This window comes from Melospiza georgiana, chromosome 22 (assembly GCF_028018845.1).
Source record: "Melospiza georgiana isolate bMelGeo1 chromosome 22, bMelGeo1.pri, whole genome shotgun sequence".
Classification (NCBI taxonomy): domain Eukaryota; kingdom Metazoa; phylum Chordata; class Aves; order Passeriformes; family Passerellidae; genus Melospiza; species Melospiza georgiana.
In genome coordinates this window covers 5,907,878-5,923,173 of record NC_080451.1, presented here as the reverse complement: position 1 = coordinate 5,923,173, position 15,296 = coordinate 5,907,878, and the positions used below count along the sequence as shown (strand labels likewise).

The following is a 15,296-nucleotide window of genomic DNA, read 5'->3' as shown; positions in this document are numbered from 1 at the left end:
CGGGCCCGCAGTAGGGTGGACACTGTGGGGCTCCTCACAGTCAAGGGGGTCCCAGGCTTCCATGTTACATTCAAGGCTGCTGGCCCTCACGATACCTCGGGGGGGCTGCGGTGCTGCCCCTTCCAGCCCCTTCAGACGCCAGGAATTGGGGCTGGGGGTGAGTTTTGGGGCAGGAGAAGCCCTCAGTGGGGTGGCTGTTGAGAGCCCCGGACAGCCCCGGGCCAACCCCTCACCCTCCAAGCATTGCCGAAGTCTCTCCGAGCAGAGCCGAGTATGCCCGAAGCTGTGCCTGCGCCGATCCCGAGGGATTCCGAAAATCGCCGAGAATCTCCGAAGAGCTACGAGCGGGGCGGGATTCCCTCTTCCGAGTCCCTCCGAAGCCTCCCGACCTGTCTCACGCCCTCGCCTTCCGGAAATAGCCGAAGTTTTCCGAGCGCGGGGGTCACGGGAGGTGCTGGGCCGAGAGGGGAGGGAGGGGGTACGGGGCAAGGCGCTTGCGCGCGCGAAAGCTTCTCCGGAAGAACCCGAGGTTTGCCGAGCGGCGCTAGCTGACGAGCGATTCCGGAAAGAGCCGAAGGTTGCCGATCAGAGGTGGGCCGAGCGATTCCGGAAAGAGCCGAAGGTCGCCGATCGGCTCTGGGCCGAGCGGCTCCGGAGCGGCCCGAAGGCGCCCGAGCGCCCGCCCGGCCGGACAGCTGGAGGCGGCCGCAGCGCCATGTTTGATGCTCCGCTACTCCAGTGAGGAAAATCCGCCGGCATCGCCCCCGAGCCGCCGCCGCGAACGGCTCCGCTGCCCCCGGCGAGGGCGACCGCGACCCCCCGCCGCCGCCGGCTCATGAGCAGCGCGGCCTGAGCCGCCCCCCCTTCCCTCCCTCCCTCCCCTCCCTCCCTCCCTCCCCGCCGGCCCCTCTCCCGAGCCCTCCGGGAGGCGCGTTGTCACGGAGACCGGCGCCGGTGCCGGCCCGCCGCGCTGCCCCGGCTCTCCCCCGGCCCGCTCCGCGGCTCCCCCCGGCCCCGCTCCCCGCCGCGGGGTGGTGGCTGCGCTTGGCCATGAGTTTACCGCAGAAGGCGGCTTTGAAACCCGGCGCGGCGGCGGCGGCGGGGACCGGCCCCGGGAGCGGGGCGGCGGCGGGGCCGCCTCCCCCCCCGGCTCCCCCTCACCCGGCGCCGGCGCCTCACCCCAACATCAGGGCCTTGCCGCCACAGCCGCCCCAACAGTATCCTTTGCCCCGGGGGCTCGGGGGTGACTCCCCCTGCCCACAGCGAGCGGAGCCGGGGGGGTGAGGGCTGCGGGGAGCCCCAGGCCTGGGGGCGGAGGGGGGTGAGGGGTCGCGGGGCCCCCCAGACCGAGGGAGGGTTGGGGGTCGCGGGGCCCCCCGGAGCCGGGGGGGGTGTGTGAGGTGGGGGTTGTTGAGGGGTCCCGGCTCTTTTTTGTGTGGCTGTTTGTGTGTGGGGCCCCCTGCGAAGGGGGGCTGCACCTGCTGGGATGGCGCCGGGGAAGGGGGGCCGTGCGCCTCCCCTGTGGGCTGGTTTGGAGGGTCAGCCCTTTCCAGGGGGTCCCTTTTCCCCCTCCCCCAAAGCAGCGGTGACCCCAAGGGTAAACTTTTAATTATAAATCGTTCTTCAGTTTTGCTTCTGGTCCTGCCCAGGTAAGTGCTTTGGTTTTGTTGTTTTTCCAGGGCGAATTTAAACCCAGGGGTTTTTTTTATTATTATTATTATTATTTACATCTGTGGACGATTTTCATGTGATTTATTTTATTTTATTTCATTTTTCCTACTCGGCCGGTGGGATTAAATCTCAGGTGGAACGTTTCGCTGAGCAGCTTTCCCTGGCAGGCCACGCGTGATGGGGAGGAAGAGGAGGAGGCTCCCACTCCCCAAAATCCCCCCGGCAAAAGCGGCCGCTGCTACAAAGAGAGGCCGGCGGGGGCTGCGAGTGTTTTTTAAAGGTCTTGGGTTCTGTGCTGCGAGTAGGCCCCGAGTCAGGAGGGAAATACTGCAGGGATCAGCAGGAAAGTGCCTGCCGGCCTGAGGTTTTGTTTGCAGCGTCCGACAGCATCCCGTGGCAAACTGGCTGTTCTCTCCCTGGAGTTTTTTGGGGGGGAGTGTGACGTGAAAAACGCACTTTGTGAAATATCCCCGTGCTGTGTTAGCCGGGAATGGTGCAGGGACGGCCGGGAGAGTGTGTTTTGCTATTCATGTTTGGCAGTGTGTTGGATTTTAAGGTGGAAGTGCCAGGGTGGTTTTCTGTGCTCTCAGAACTGTGTTCCCTGTGTATGAGCATTTTCCTGCTCTCACTTTCATTTTGGAGGTGGGAAAAGCCAGCTCTTTTATAACCAGTTTAGGTCCATTGTTTTGTTGAACTTCCGGCAAGAATCACCCCTGCCATGACAACAAATTCGTTGCTTAAATCATGAGACTGTTGACGTTAGGGATTTGTTTGGGTCAAGTGAAAACCCCTGGACGTTCTCTTTGCTGGCTGATTTTTGCCTGATTCGTGGCATTCCTTAATTCCAACCGGTGCTTTAGGAAATATAAAAAGTAGAAAGGTGCTGTCAGCAGAGTCAGCGGGGTCGTGGTGAGTAAAACTGTTGCTCAGGGAGAATTTGCTTCGGTTTTGAGGGATGTTCCAAGAGTTGGAATGGGAATGCCGTGCACGGGCTGTGCCCAGCAAGGTGCTGGTTTGGCTGGGAAGGGGCTTTTTTCTCGGGGAGGTGGCACTTGGGTGCCCCGACAGGTGGAGTTTGCAGTTTGCCTGGGCTGTCCGGAGCGTTTTATTCTCCGTGTGTTGCTGGGGGGACCCTGCTGGGTCCAACGGGGGCTGTGCTGCTGTGGCTGCTCCTTTTGGTGAATGTTGCATGGAGCACATGAGGGATGAAGTTTGGGTTTATTCTGAGCACAGCCCAAAAACAAAAGGGCTGGATAAGCTCCTAGAGGAGTGGGGCTGCTGTGTGTCCTGTCCTGGGGACCCAACTGACCTGCAGGGACAGAGAGAGGGAGAAGTGTTAGATGGAAATCACAAGTTGGTGTTATAAAAGTGGGGAGGTTCAAATGACACAGTTTCATTTTTATTTCTAGACATGCCTGTTTTGAAAACATTGTGTTTGACCGATATCTCTCTCCTTAACTCCTGAACTACTGATCTGTGCTTGCAATAGATCCAAACACTTTGTTTTTGCTGCTTATTCTGGTGCCCTGGCTGGTTTTATCCTCCACCAAAACCTGTGTTTGATTATAAACAAAAGCTGTTACCTCTCAGTGCTGCTCTGACTGAGGCTGGGAGAGGAGGGTTCATCCCTGATTTACTGGAGTGCAGGGGGTCATCTGAGTTCAGCCTTATTTTTAGCCCTCTTTGGTTTCTTTTTTTTTCTCTGTGTTTTGATACAACTGTTGAGCCACTGTTACCTCACGGCAGATAAAAGAGTTGCAGGTTTCTCTCTGACTTGGGCTTTTTAAACCAAAGCAGTTTCTTAATGGTGAACTTTGTAACTTTGGAAATACCTGTGGTTTCAGACTTAATGTATCATGAAATTAAACGATATCTGTGTGATTGGGAAAAAAATCAAAATTGTGTGAGAGAGAAGTGTTCAGCCTGTGCATGTAACAAGGCATGAGGGAGGGAAAATTAAAATACAGGGGGAAAAAAGATTTTTTTTTTAGAAAATAATATTTTTTGAGAGAAAGAGAAGCTGGAAAGTGATGGAAGAGCAGAAATGTCTGGATGTGAGATTCATTCTGTTTCCGGCTAAATAGGAAGTTATTGGAGCTGCTGTAAGACAAGACAGACTTGTGAGGAATTTCCTTAACACAGTGGCTTTAAGAAGTAAAATTTCCTGTGTAAAAGTAAGTTGGGATAATTCTGTGGCTCTGGTGGTGGTGAGTACTCAGCCAAACCTGATTTCAGGCAGAAACTGTGCTCAGAAGTTGTCAGTATGGATAAACCCTTCAGCTGGAGTCTGACCCTCATTTGGGTGGAAAGGACAAGCGAGGGTGAAGTGACACACAGAAGGGATTTTATAAAAAGTAAATCCCAGTCTGCCCTCCTTGGCTTTGACTGCCAGACTGCCTCTGCAGGAGAAGTTCCAGTGAGGTTGGAGTGAGACTTCTTCCATAAAAAGGTGCAGGAACAAAGGTGCTGCAAGGGCTCTGTGGGTCTTTGTGGTTTTACCTCAGTGGCACTTCTGACACTCCACCCTGTTCTTTACTCTCCCACTTAGGAGTGGAGTATTTTTGTGTGTCTTACATTAAGCTGTTCTTTTAAAAGTCCCTGTGCTGTGAATAAATGTTGTGGATCAATATAATCAGGTCACCAGTTTCTTCCCAGCCTAGACCTGGGCAAACTTTGGCTTGTAAGGGACAGCCAGGTTGATGGATGGCACTTGGGGTGACATCTCCAGCTGCTGGTTAATGTGACACTGGTTAATGGTTCAGTCAGGGCCACATCAGGGCTGTCTGCAGCTCAGGGCTGCTGTCAGGAGGGTTTTGTTTTCTTTTCCCAACTTCCTCACGTTTTAAGGGAGTTCCTGGTTGTTGATGCAGGCACCAGTAAACTTGACTTTAATCTGGCTGCTTCCATATGGGATTGGGCATCTCTGAAAAATTGGGTGTTCCTCAGGCCATTGCAGGTTGTGGCAGGCTCAGGGTGGGTGTCAACAGACTGTTAGTAATTATTTTTTTTCTCTTCTTCCTCCTTGTTAATTCCTTTTCCGAGAAGCAGAGAGGAAGGATTGGTGTTTGGGGGACTGACCTCTGTGAGTTCCATCATTGCTGTGCAAGGAAATGTGTGTTTTACTAACATTGCCTCAGTCATTTAGTTTCAGTTTTTCCTGCATTGTTCAGCTAACTGTGCTGTAGTCCCTTTCAGGAAGTGCTGTGCTGGTTCCTGCTGTGTTGGGTGGCATCTTCTGGGTGCAAGGAGCTTCCCCAAGGCCCAGGAGGAGAGCAGAAAATGCAGTATGGCACTGAGGAATGGCTGAGGCTGTGTGGGAAGTCAGGGTGAGTTCCTGGCAGTGCTTGCCCAGTCTTGGGATGCCAGGCCTGCCTTGGAGATGTGGCTAAATCAAGATTTTGGTGGAGGACTGGGTGCATGGGGTTCTCTGTTGTCTCTCCATGCACCAAGAGTTGAGCTGGAGGAGAAAGTGCCCAATAATTTTGCCCAGCAGAGAATCTGCAGTGTGCACTGAAGGGTTGGGGTCTCTGAGAGTTGCTGTGGTCCCCTCTGGAAGTTTGGAGCCAATGCCATCCTCCCTCCTTTCCTTCCATTTTGAGTGGTGTTTTCCCACTCAAAGGGAAGTGGGAGCAGCTCTGTGCTCTCTGGAGTTTGTCTGTGGATGAGTTTGGAGTTGAGGACAAAGGATTTGGGCACAAAAGTCAGCTTGAAGAGCGTGGTGTATTGTATGAGTGGTCTATGAGTCCTCGTAAAATATATGTATTGTATGAGTGGCCTGTGAGTCCTAGTAAAATATATGTATTGTATGAGTGGCATATGAGTTTCAGTAAAATATATGTATTGTATGAGTGGCCTATGAGTCCTAGTAAAATATATGTATTGTATGAGTGGCCTGTGAGTCCTAGTAAAATATATGTATTGTATGAGTGGCATATGAGTTTCAGTAAAATATATGTATTGTATGAGTGGCCTATGGGTCCGAGTAAAATATATGTATTGTATGAGTGGTCTATGAGTCCTAGTAAAATATATGTATTGTATAAGTGTCCTATGAGTCCTAGTAAAATATATATATTGTATGAGTGGCCTATGAGTTTCAGTAAAATATATGTATTGTATGAGTGGCCTGTGAGTCTGAGTAAAATATATGTATTGTATGAGTTGTCTATGAGTCCTAGTAAAATATATGTATTGTATGAGTGGCCTATGAGTCCTAGTAAGATATATGTATTGTATAAGTGTCCTATGAGTCCTAGTAAAATATATATATTGTATGAGTGGCCTGTGAGTTTCAGTAAAATATATGTATTGTATGAGTGGCCTATGAGTCCTAGTAAAATATTTGTATTGTATGAGTGGCCTATGAGTTTCAGTAAAACATATGTATTGTATGAGTGGTCTATGAGTTTCAGTAAAATATATGTATTGTATGAGTGGCCTATGAGTTTCAGTAAAATATATGTATTGTATGAGTGGCCTATGAGTCCTAGTAAAATATTTGTATTGTATGAGTGGTCTATGAGTTTCAGTAAAATATATGTATTGTATGAGTGGCCTATGAGTTTCAGTGAAATATATGTATGGTATAATTGGCCTTGCCCCAATCCTAGTTGTTCTAGATGGGCTGCAGCTGTGATGTTGTTAATTGGGTGGCAGCTGTGGCTAATGAAGATAACTGGGATAAAAGGGGGTGGGTAGGCTGGTGAGGGAGAGCCTTGGAGGAGCCCTGAGGAAGAAGCAGGAGCAACACTGTTGTGAAGAGCTGCCTGTGAGGAAACCACTCAGAAGGTATGGGACTCTAGAAATATGATAACAACAATGTGAATACAACAGCCATGTGTGAGGAAAGTGTCAGGAGCATTATGGTCCCCAAAGGGAAGGAGAGGTGAGAGGAGGGACCAGGCTGAGATCAGGGGTATCCCTTGCTCTCTGTTTCTGAGTTGAGGAGGGAATGTTCTGAGATCTCAGCTGGATGAAGGGAAGGGGGCAGAGGTGTTGCCTGGGAAGTGTTTCTGTTTGGAAGTGTTGAAGCTGTGGAGATCAAACATCTTGGGAGGGTTGGAGAAGAGACTTTCCCTGCTCCTCTGCAGGGGAGGAACGAGCACGGACTGGGGAGTGAGTTGCCAAAAAATAAAGTGCCTTAAGCCTTCTCTGCCATCTCCCCTGTTGATGTTCCCCAGCCTTGGCACATCTCAGTGTTCTTTCAAGCAGCAATAGCTTTAATTTATTTAATGACAAAAGTTAATCATGTTAGAGCACAGATATGTCACTTTACCAGCTTTGTAAGATTTTTGTGGTGAAATCTCTTGGAGAAAACCATTCTAAAAATGTGATTTCAAGTGGCTTGTTTTCTTCTCATATCCAGGGACATGATTTTGTATATTCTCTGGCAGAAGTCTGGGTGAGGGTTACTTTATCCATTTAAATATATGTGTATTTAATGAGCAGCTCTGATTTGGGAGCAGAGTTTGTGTAAGAAGTTGTTGAGAGAGTAACAGGAGACTCAGAATAAATAACTTTCCTTTTAGATGTTGGGATGTAGAAGGATTTTAATCTGGTTTTTATTTTATCTGTGATGGATTTTGTCCATCATTTTCAGGCTGAAAGGCTTTTCTGTTAGCAGACATTGGGATGTGTTGAGCTGGTGCATTTGCTTTACTTTTGTTTAGCAGTAGGAGTTAGCAGTAAAGATCTCCCTTTAGAAGGCAGGGGTAACCTATATTTTCTTTTTCTCCTAATCCAGCAATTTCAGGGCTAGTCAACTGTCAACTTTAGTTGTGTGTAAATCCACTAATATGATTAGAGTTGCTGGAATTTTTACTCTGGGGAATTACAGATGGGGTATCACTGGTTTACAGGCATTGCTTTGGTAGGAAACTTTATCTGTGACTTGAATGTGGTTGCTGGCAATTGCAAAAGCTTTTCTGGAATGAATGGGGAAGAGAAAACTGGTGTTTGTTCCAAGGCATGAGCATGTAGGGGGAGGAGCTGTGTGCCCTGTGCTCTGGAGGAACCAGGGGAAATGAATTTTTCTTGTTTTTTAAGGGAATGCAGTTGATGACACTCTCACAGTGCTGTGTTTTACACTTGCTGCAGTTTCAAGCACTTCTCTGTACAACTTTTCCTTCCCAAACCCTGGACTCCCAAACAGGAGCTGATGATGTGGAACAGCTGGAAGAAGAAAATAGAATGTGTTCTTAAAAAAGAAAAGGATCAAAGGGAGGAGAGCAAAATCAGCTTTTAGGCTAGTGAAATTTTCTGGTGCATGTTATTGCTCTGGTTTATTCTTTACCTTTGGAAGGTGTCCCAGGGCGCACTCCCTCTTTTTGGAATAGGTGATGGCACGCTGTTGCTGATGGGACTTGAGTCAAATTGCTGCTGGGCATGGAACTAGGTTAATGGGACAGCATGATTATTTTTTTTTTTCTTTCCTGAAAGGAAAATTACATGCTCTGTATTTCTGTTGTACCTGAGGAGTTGTTTTTTACCTTTGTTTGCTGTGTAGCTGAGAAAAGGACAAGTTTCCCCACACCAAGATTGTATCAGGTTTAAATCAATTCTGCCACCAAAAATAAGATATTTTGGTTGTTGGTTGTAACAAGGTGATGTTTCCTTTATCTACATGAGAGTTGAAATATTTGTAGAGCTTTAGATAGGCTTGAAAAAAAAATCCAAGTGGCTTCCAGAATGTCTTGGAAATAAAACTTATCCCATCCTCAGCTGATCCTGGGAGCCCTCTCTGAGTCTCTTGGAGTGTTGAATGGGTTAGGACTTGTTGAGGTGCACGAGCAGCTGCTCCTTTCCAAGTGCTTGAGCTCAGCAGGAATGAGGCTCCCATGCTCTGGAGTGAGAGTGTCTGCACAGGAATAGCTGGAAAAGTTGGGAGCACAAAGCTTGCAGCAGGGGAGGGGACTGAATGTGGTGGGAACAGAAATTTCCCTGGAGTTTGCTCTTGTTACTGTGAAAACACTAAGCAAGGAGGAATTAATGCAGTTAAAGGCCTTAAATAACACAGATTTTCCTAAGTTTGGGAAGCTTTTGGAAGGTGGAAACTGATAAATGTTGCAGGGCTGCTCTGTTTGGGGTTGTCAGATGATGATTATGTGGTTTGGTTTACACGTGAGGGTGACTGTGAGTTACTGAGTTGGAGCAGTCAGAGGAGTCTGATTGCAGTGTCTGTGTCACTGGTGATGGGTGAGAATCCATTTCAGCTGGTGCTATGGCTTTGCTAATGGTGGTCTGAAAACTGATTTCCCTCTTTTATGTGTTATTAATAAGTCATAGAAGTTACTGTGCCTTGAAACTGGCTTTTCCTGGGCTTAGTTTGTTCTCTTGCCAAAAGGCAAAAATGAGAGAAGTCTTTGGTCTTTCAAACCAAGCAGGAGGATCTTTCTATGTGCATCAAAGGGAAAGAGTTTTTAGTGATGCTCCTTTCAGCTTTGTTTTTTTAGTCACCTCTGTTCTTGGGAAGGCTCCTGAGGATCCTGAGGAAAGGACCTTGTCAAAAACACCCAGTGCATTTCTGCTGAGGGGTGAGACCCAGCCCTTCTGTCCTGGAGCTGCCACGAGCTCTTCCACACAACTGTCAGGTCTGATGTGAAATTCAGACTGAAATCTGGCGTGAAGACTTTTTGGGAGTCTTGAATTCCTGTTTGGGGTGATGTACAGGCTCCATAGTGGACACTGAGTTTTGCAATGTGCAGCTGAATCACGGGGCTGACTCAATGTTTTATGTTGGAAAGGGAACTCAGCAGGGTTCTTGGAGTTGAGGGTGAGCAACCTATGCCAGTTGTTTGGGGGGAATTCAAGAACTGAAACCAAAGAAACATTTAAAGCCTGCTTCTTGTGACTTTTAATGTGAAATTCATGGTGCACCTTGAACTCTGGAGTGTGCTGGGAAGGGGATTTCAGCAGCTTTAGCATGGCTCATTTGGAAGGTGCTTTTGGATGTAGTATTTCTTGAGCTGGTGAGACATCTTGAGTTCTACTTGCTCTGTATAATATGAAACCAGCTTCAATTTGCTTTCTCAGTAGTGCTCATACAGTTATAAATACTTGTCACTGGACAGTCTTTTTCCAAATAATCAGTCTTTCTGGGCTCTGTGTTTTGTATTTTAGAGTTGTGAATGCAAACAATTCAGCTGTCAACCTGTCCAGCTTGAGCTTTATGTTTTTCTTCAGTGTTGTGTTTTAAAATTGATTTCAAAGTGCCTTTATGTCTGTCTCTTCAAAAAGAAAAAAAGACCTAATTTGTGCTGATATACAAATATCACAAAGCCTAAGTTTCAATGAGTTTAAGCTGTTTGCCTTAATTCCATTGATTACCTTTCCAAAACACTTTGTCAATTTTGAAAAAGTTCATCTGCTCAGATAAACTCCTCTATATTTTGCTATTTGGTTGTGAGGTTGTGCGCCATAAAAAATAATTCCCATTTTGCCCCAGATACCCCATCTCATGGAGGTGCCAGCAGTACCTGGCATTGCCAGCAGTCACCAAAACAATTGGCCCTTGGCACAGCCCCTCCCTGCCTTGCTGCAGCCAGAGCACACTTCATCCACTCACACTGATGTTAGGAGCATTAAATAAATGAATGAATTGTACTGTCACCAAATTCCCATCCTGGCAGCTGAAGAAATGAGAGTTTTATAGCCAGGACCCCTGTCCAGAATGTCATCCAGGATGTCAGGGGTGGGAACAGTCAGCAAAAAGCTTTCTGGTGAAATGTGTGAGCCTTACAGAGAGTGATGGTGTGGAGTGCTGTAAAAGCTTGAATTACCAGACATCTGATGCTCCAGGATGAGTATTAATCAACCTAGGAAGGGTGTGGAGAAAGGAGCTGGAGCACAGCAATAAAAAATAAAACAAGGGAGCAGGACAGACACAGAGAGTGGGGAGAGCTGGGTCTCTGCTGTCAGGTCAGCTCTGTCTTGTTGTTTGAAAGGAGTTTTTGGGGGAAGAATGCAGCCAGGCTTGGAAGTGTTGAAAGCAGGGGTGGCTCTTGGCCTCCATCAGAGAGTTTGAGGTCTCACTGGTTGAGCTAAAACTCCTAAAGGTCACTGATGCTTTGGAAGCTCTTGGAAAAGTCTGCTGAGCTTCCACCACTGGGAGGAGAGTTGCAAATATTCCCTCAAAGGAGGAGAATTCACTCCTCAGGCTTGGATTGCTTTTTCTTGTGGTCTAGCTCCATCCTTGCTTTTATGATGTTGTGCTTAGGAATGGGAGACAAAATATCTGTATCATCCACACTGGCTGTGAGTGGGTGTGAAATGTCTCTGGGTTGTGGGGAAAAAGGAGGGAGATGAAATGTGTTCCAGCCAGCTTGGGGAGCCAGATTGCACTGCAGCCCCTGATAATGTCAAAGGTGCTAGGGATATCCAAAATGTTTGATTTGATCCATTCCTGTTCTGCAGTGTTCCAAAACATCAGCATTTAAGGGAAAAATACTTCTGTTACTCTTCCCATCCACAGTGTTGGTCTTAACTATGGTTAATTTGAAAAAAGGCTGCTAAAATGGCACTGGGATTGTTTGGGGCCAGTTCTCAGGGCTTCCCTGTCCGTGCTTAAGGTGGTGATGAAATCCAAATGTTTGTAGGTGGAAAGCTCAGTCTTAAAGCCCTGCTGTGGCTGTAGAGGTACTGCAGTCTGCAATCAGCACAGCTGGGGTTTGTGTCCTCAGAAAAGGAGCTGTGGTGGTGCAGATGGGCCCCAGCAGCCAGGCAGGGACAGGTCCTGCAGTTTCCTTTCCTTTCCCATGTGGGACAGGGCATCAGGTACATCTTCACTGACTGTTGGTTCTGTGTGTGGCATCACATCAGCAGCTGCAGACTTCCCTCGGTGTTCTGTCCCTGTTTGTGGCCTGAATCCATAGAATCCCAGAATGGTTTGGGTTGGGAGGGACCCTAAAGCTCAGCCCCTAAAGCTCATCCTGTTCCACAGGGACAGCTTTCACTGGACCAGGTTGCTCCAAGCCCCATCTGACCTGGGTGAGCCAATGGAAGTAAAGCAGGATTTCTTTGAATGAGAAATGCTCAGAAACTAATTTACTGCTCATCTCCAGAGCCAGGTGGGGTGAATATGTCATTGCTGTTTCTCTTTCTTGGCTTGCCCTGCACGGGTGTGTGTGAAGTGTGCACCTCAGATTCCTTAGGAGGGGAAGTTGGAGGTGCAGAGGGTTGAATTGAGGAGACTCAGGGCTCTCATCCTACCAACAGCCCTCTGTGAATTTGGTTTTTGTGCAGCTGTGTAGGATGCTCTGCCCTCCCTGGATGCCAGCTTTCCTTGGATTTCATTTTGTATGACACAGATTTTTAGTTCAGGGGAAGTCATAAGCTCTGCATGTGGCAAGAAGGGACTTAGGATTTCATTTCATGTTGATAAACTGCTGAAATAAAGATTATGGGCCAAAACCCACAAGGAATTACAGCACTGGGAATGGAAATGAGCATCAACATTCTGGAGAATCATTCTTCCAGGATTCCTTGCTCAGCTGATGGGATGACCATCATTCTGGGTGCCAACACTGCTGTCACCACAACAGTGACCAGCAGAGCATTGCATTTCCCCATGAGGTCACAGTGTGAAGTGTTGGAGACACCACAGGAAGCACAGCTGAGTGAATGAGACAGTAAAATACCAGGCTGTTTGATATTCCTGCTTATCATCCACATGGAGAGCCTGGCTCAGAAATAGATAGATGCTGCTGCAGGGTCCCCAACCCTCAGCACACAAGCAGGGGCTGTCCCTGTGGAGCAGAGGGGGGTAAAGCCTGCAAAGCTGGAGTGATTTATTTGTGTTTTTGGGGCACAGAGTTTGAGGTGAGTGGGCAGGGCCAGTTCTGTGGTAATGGCATGCACAGGAAACAAAAAGTCAGGTGGTTTTTAGTGCTTCACAGCAATTCAGACTCCTGGTGAAAGTTGCCATGAATGAGCTCTGCAGTGCTCATGTCTGGGTGGGAACTTTCTTTTCTGTGGTGTAACAAGGTGCCCCAGCTGCAGGAACTGCTGGCACTGAGGGGAGCCAGAGCTGGGGGGTTTTACTTTGTGAGTTTAGCATGAGGGAAGGTAGGATGCCATACCCACACAGGTTTATTCCAGGCTGTAACCTGAATAAAAGCTTGTGAATCTTTCTCTGCAATGGGATCCTGTTCCTCCTGCTCTGCTTTCCCCTGCTTGTGCCTTTTCAGTTATGTCACCTGTCTGCTTTGGCTCTTGTGGTTTTAATGCTCTTACCTGGTTATGTGTGCACAGGGCAAACTTGGTATAGAAATAACTCTGTGTGTGTGTGTGTGTTAAGTAACTGCTCTGAAGGAGGCAGCCCCAAACAATCTCAATTTTCTCTTCCTGTTGGGACTGGGGTGTTCCCCAGTTTATGTCCCCTGCTGTAGTGGCAGTGGCTCTGTGCTGCCCAGCCCAGAGCAGTGTGTGGTTATCAGCTTGCCTCCCTCTCCCTGAGCTGCTATCAGGCCAGAAACTGCTGTTTCAGCTGCTGCTCAGGGGACAGCTACACTGAATTGGGGCACCTTTGTTTTCATTGGATTTGTGTGAGATAGTGCCTGGTTTGGCTGTTTGATGTGAATTTCTTTAAGCTCAATGATTGAAATTCAGGAGTATTTGAAAATAACTGTTGTATCTGCAGTTGCATTTCAGAGTGGGAAAGGAGGAAGATGGGTGTGGCTTCAGCTGTGTTGTCTGCTCTGTGGCATTTTATTTAAAACCCTCTTTTTTCCTGCCAGACTAGATGTGCACAAGCATCTGATGCAGCCAAAAGTGCAGAAAACAGCTGAGGAACCATTCCTGTTCCTTTTGGAATAGACCAAAAGCCAAAGTTACTCCAGAAAGGAGTGGGCTGGTGTGTGTGTCTGGCCAGACAGGAGATCAGAGCCTTCTCCTCCCTGGCTGTCTCCTCCCAGTCACTCCTTGTCATCTCCATCAAGGCAGCTTGCTCACAGCCTTGCTTTGGATATTTTTACAGCATCTACCAGGAGGTTTGCTCAGTCTTAGCCTTGTTTAGCTGCTGTTCAGTGTGAGACTACTACTGTTGCTTTTTTTTTCCTGCTTGAAGATTCAATAAAGGAAATTATCATCACAAGTTGTGGGTCTGACATTGCCTCATGTCAGATCTGCCCCTGTCTCCCCTGGCCCTTCCTTTGCTCTGCCTGGGAGTTTGGTGTGTGTGATGTGTTTTTTTGAATGCATGTCTCCTGTTAGAGATTCCTACTTTCCCCTCATTTCTTGAACAATGTGGTTTCTTCACTCTAAAAACTCCTTCTCATTCTCTAGGAGTGATGGTTCTGACCAACATCTGGGATGAGGATCTTCCATTTTCTCCAGGGATGGTTGAAATTAATTTGGTTGGTGTCTTTGCTTGGAAAAGCGACCCAGGAATTTTTCCTAGCACATCTCTTTTTCTCCCAACCCTTCTGCAGTGCCCAGAGCAGCTGTGGCTGCCCCTGGATCCCTGGCAGTGTCCAAGGCCAGTCTGGATGGGGCTTGGAGCACTCTGGGATAATGGAAGGTGTCCCTGCCATGGCAGGGGGTGGAATGAGCTTTAGGGCTGCTTCCCACTCAGACCATTCTGGGATTCCCTGATTCCACATTTCACTGTTTCCAGCAAGGTTCATTTTACTGTCACAGCTCAGGGAGGACTCTTGAGCTGCCAGGCCAGGGCTGGGTGTGGTTGGCTTTGTGGGGAGTGTTATCAGCTGGGGCAGAAATGCCTTCCTGAGCAGCTGGAGGGCTTTTGGCAGCCCCTTTGCATTCCATGGTCTGCAGAAGGAGGTTTGCAGTGTGCAGAGGTGCCTCCATGTCTGCTCAGGGCTCTGGCAGCTGGCACACCATTCCCCTGCTGAACTGTTCCATACAGAAATATGGTTTTTATCACTTTCCAAATGCTTGGAAGCCAAAAAAAGTCTCCTCTTTCTAGGAGAGCTCCATCAAGGAAAGCAGTGCAAAGATACCTCTCTGTTAGGTAGTGGATTTATTTTCCCTTCTGTTGTAGTTAATCACAAAAATAAATGCAGTTAAAAGGATCCAAAGGACTTATTTTTTACTGCACCATGCTTGTACAGAATGCTTTCTTTCCTCTGAGTTTGGATCCTTTTTAAATGCTGAAGGGCATTTTTGAGACTTTGTTTTAACTTCGTTTTACATCGTGTTTATATGAAACAGACAAAAAAAACCCCAGTGCTTTGCCAAATATTTTTGGAAAGAACAAGCTTTGTGGATAATCATTTTCATGTTCTACCTGCTCCTTGGTGTGTTCAGATGGTGGAAGAATCTTCTCTCCCCTGAAAAAAAAGGCTTTGAGAGATTAACCTTAAGGTAGGCACTCGAGGCAAGTTGATTAAGAAATATACTGAACGTTAGATTTAATCAAGATTGAGTAATGGAGTCAGAATTGACTGTCACTCCTGGAATGCAGTTATTTTTAGGTGGGGATGGGGATGTGCTGTTCCCCAGGTTTTCCATCCCATGGCTCTGAAGGCAAACTGATCCAAAGGATGTTGGACAGAGAGGATCTGCTGCAGTTTGGTACTGGCAGCTTCATCCTGTTAACACATCCCATAATAAATGTGTTGTGACAAAGTTTGGCAAATTAGAGCAAGGAGATTCCACTGCAGCACTGA

At 47.8% G+C, this 15,296-nt stretch overlaps 1 protein-coding gene across 2 annotated transcripts in view; it reads left to right on the top strand.

Moving 5' to 3' along the window:
* The first annotated feature begins 1,164 nt into the window (after positions 1-1,164).
* EIF4G3 (eukaryotic translation initiation factor 4 gamma 3) overlaps positions 1,165-15,296 on the top strand; it is a 146,819-nt gene continuing 132,687 nt past the window's right edge. The window contains exon 1 of one of the 2 annotated variants that reach the window (XM_058039277.1): positions 1,165-1,217. The gene's annotated coding sequence lies outside the window, so the exon portion shown is untranslated. The remainder of the gene's footprint in view (positions 1,218-15,296) is intronic. The other variant, XM_058039278.1, reaches the window with a different exon arrangement.